This window comes from Scleropages formosus, chromosome 13 (genome assembly GCF_900964775.1).
Source record: "Scleropages formosus chromosome 13, fSclFor1.1, whole genome shotgun sequence".
In the NCBI taxonomy this organism is placed as follows: domain Eukaryota; kingdom Metazoa; phylum Chordata; class Actinopteri; order Osteoglossiformes; family Osteoglossidae; genus Scleropages; species Scleropages formosus.
The window spans coordinates 26,082,744-26,086,091 of record NC_041818.1 but is presented as its reverse complement, the minus strand read 5'-3'; the positions used below and the strand labels follow the sequence as shown (position 1 = coordinate 26,086,091).

Here is a 3,348-nt window from a genome sequence, read left to right as displayed (position 1 = left end):
AATAATGAGAGCTCTGAGCGGAGTGCGTTGGAAGGTTCAAAAAGCAAATGGGCACAGTTTTATCTTTATAGGTATATTGATACATGTAAACTGGGCTTTATAATGAAAAATGTTTCTGTTCTTATAACGAACTGCAGAGTATTTTTATTTTAAAAAAAAGATACATTCTGCTGAAACACTGCACACAAGTTTTATAGACAGTCATTTTGATGTCAACCCCCTCTGATGGTGTCACCCGGTGTGGTCCGCACCCCCCCCCCCCCCCCCCCAAGTGACGTCACTGGTAAACACTGGGCGACTTCTGGGTGCTCGGTTTTTTCCAGACAATTTTGCTTTTACCAAACATATTTCCCGTCCTTTGCTGTATTTTACAGTAAACGTTGGGAGGGGGTGCTTCCGTCAGCCGGCATTGATAAAAACCTCGGATTCCGCTACGATTCGGTGTGACATTTCGCGCTGAAATATTCTCTTCTCATGTAAATGAGATTCCTCCTGCAGCAATTATTATGGCTTATTAAGTCTTTTGAAAGAAGAAGAAATAATAATAAAATGCGTGTGGCACACAAAGTGTGCGCTGCTATATCATTTAGGCACAGAATTTTCTCAATGGTCAATGTTTATGGTTATGAATGTCTGCAATATTATTGCAGGATGTAGTAAAGACTGCAGCGCATAATTGGGCAAATAAATTGGTAAAACTGCAGGGTTTGGAAAAAATTTACTAATTACTGTGTACAAAATGAAGGCCAAGTGGCCTGGAGCAAGACGGTTACATTTGGTAGATGGTTCTCTCCAAAGCAGTGTATGAATCAGGGTAAACAAAGTGCATAAACAACCTATAGAGGTACATACATACAATTATTGAAGCGCAGCACTCACCGCAGTGTGTGTGCACATGCGCGCTCACACACACACACACACACACACACACACACACACACACACACACACACACGCACCTCGTTTAATCACTTGACTGCTTCTTTAATGTGGTGAACTTTCTGAACGTGTTAAGGTCCCTAGAGCCACCTTTCGGTCCAAGAAGATGCGGTGAATCGGTGCTGCGGGACGGCCAGTGGTAGCAAAGGTACAAGTCCAAAGAAAATCCGTGAGGACAACTGTCACGGTGATCCCGACTCAGGCTGGGTACCGAACCAATGAGCAGATGCAAGGAGGAAAAACTATATAAAGGTATGACTGAACCCAAAGGCTTTACCTCCACACCTTTGTATTGCATCATATCCTTCCCTCTCTTATCTTTCAGTACTATTGACTTTCTGGATCCTTTAAAATAAATAAATAAATAGATAAATAAATAAATAAACTCTTTGGTACAGGTTCAAATTCTGACCAACAGGACTTGAAAAGAGTCTCACGTCTCCTTTTTAAAGAGAGAGTCAACTGCAGCACAAATGCCCACCTAACCCTATCTAAGCTTTGCTGTCTGCCTTCCTTTTTACCCCACTGCTCACTCCACAGAACCCAGTTCCGGAATGATCCGAGTGACCACAGGTGCAGATGTGTCACACACGGGTGGATGCAATCGTCTACCTTCGTCTGCGGCGAAAATTGCATTTTCCCAGGCTGTCAGTCACAAATGAGCCCCAGGTTGATCCCTACGATCTACAGAAATATCAAGGCAACAGCGTGGCGTCGTTTTACAGCATCTAACTTGCATATGTCTCTGTGCTTGTTTTTTTTTTTTTTCCCCTCTATTTTGTGTAATTTTTTTTCCCCTTCCAGGCCATCAGATCCTCTCTTGGAAGATTTGTGGGCATCCACCTCAGCAAGAACCAATAAAGGCCTAAATGATGGGTGTTTCAGACTAATGCCTCGTCCTTTTGTCATGGTTCGAAGAAGCTCCGGGGACTTTCGAGCTCAAGACTATCACAGTGTCCGACTCACAAATCTGCAAATTAGGCTTTGACAAGTGCAGTTAAATTTAAGGTGCCTACTGTCCCTTTTTTCCTTCTTTCGTTTGCTGTTCCAGAAGGGGGCGCGGTGGCGCAGTGGGTTGGACCGGGTCCTGCTTTCTGGTGGGTCTGGGGTTCGAGTCCCGCTTGGGGTGCCTTGCGACGGACTGGTGTCCCGTCCTGGGTGTGTCCCCTCCCCCTCCGGCCTTACACCCTGTGTTGCCGGGTAGGCTCCGGTTCCCCGCGACCCCATATGGGACAAGCGGTTCTGAAATGTGTGTGTTTGCTGTTCCCTGAGGATGATGTCTGTTTCTCCATTTCCCTTCCAGCTAAGAAAAATACCTGGAGTCAAAGACACAAACTGTGGTCTATGGCTATGGTGAGACATGAGTAGGGGTTCAATATTAATAGGATTTGTTATGTAGCTGCAACAACTTACTATAAATTTCCTTTACCATGAAATCAGCTAGTTGATATACTAATACACATACATACATTTTCTGAACTGCTTGTCCTATACAGGGTCCTGGGGAACCAGAGCCTAACCCAGCAACTCAGGGAATAAGGCTGGAGGGGGAGGGGACACACACCCAGGACGGGACACCAGTCTGTCGCAAGGCGACCCAAGTGGGACTCGAACCCCAGACCCACCGGAGAGCAGGACCCGGTCCAACCCACTGCGCCAACCCCCCGATATACTAATATATAAAAAGATATGTGAACATGCAACCGCTAGGTTATTGTATAACTCCTGCCTTTGGACCCAAAGGTCGCCAGTTTGATTCCCACCTCTAACTCTAGTATCCTTGAGTAAGATAATTTCCCTGAATTGCTCCGATAAAATTTCCCAGATGTAAACATGGGTGAATAATTGTGGGCAGCGCAACACTGTAAGCTGCTTTGAAGAAAAGCATCAGTTTAAATGAGTAAATGTGTGCTGCTGTAGCATAGTGTAATTTCCTATAAGGTTAAATGTTTTCACTAATGAATGAATTTACCCAAGTTGACTTTGGAAGGAACTGTGCGTCCACAACATGACAAGTACTGTACTCCTGCAAGGTGGTTCATCCTTGTATATGTTTGTATGTGGATATTTGTCTTTACACAGATATGGACAGAAGGCACCGCTGAATTGCTGAACAGCAGGTCACCTAGCTAAGGGTGCTATATAACACAACGAAGAAACATCTGAATTTGGAAATATCCCAGATGGGATGTTCAGTCACTCGAAAGACCAAGGTGACAGTCTTACTTTACCACCAGGCAAGTCTCACAAACAAGCTCCTCCGTTTGGACAAAGTAAGAACAGTTGATGGTGTCCCAACGCACCGCATTTACATCACTTGGAAGCATTAAAATAGGAGTTGACAGCTGACAGACAGGGACACACCAGTGCACGGGCCATCTGTGTTGTGCTATATATAGCCAAACGCTT

The 3,348-nt window shown here is 44.9% G+C and overlaps 1 long non-coding RNA gene across 1 annotated transcript; it reads left to right on the top strand.

Moving 5' to 3' along the window:
* The first annotated feature begins 289 nt into the window (after positions 1 to 289).
* Positions 290 to 1,808, top strand: LOC108923053 (uncharacterized). Its single transcript, XR_001965182.2, has 4 exons — positions 290 to 441; positions 1,016 to 1,191; positions 1,480 to 1,608; positions 1,744 to 1,808. It is a non-coding gene; the product is annotated as an uncharacterized LOC108923053 (long non-coding RNA).
* The last annotated feature ends 1,540 nt before the right edge of the window (positions 1,809 to 3,348 follow it).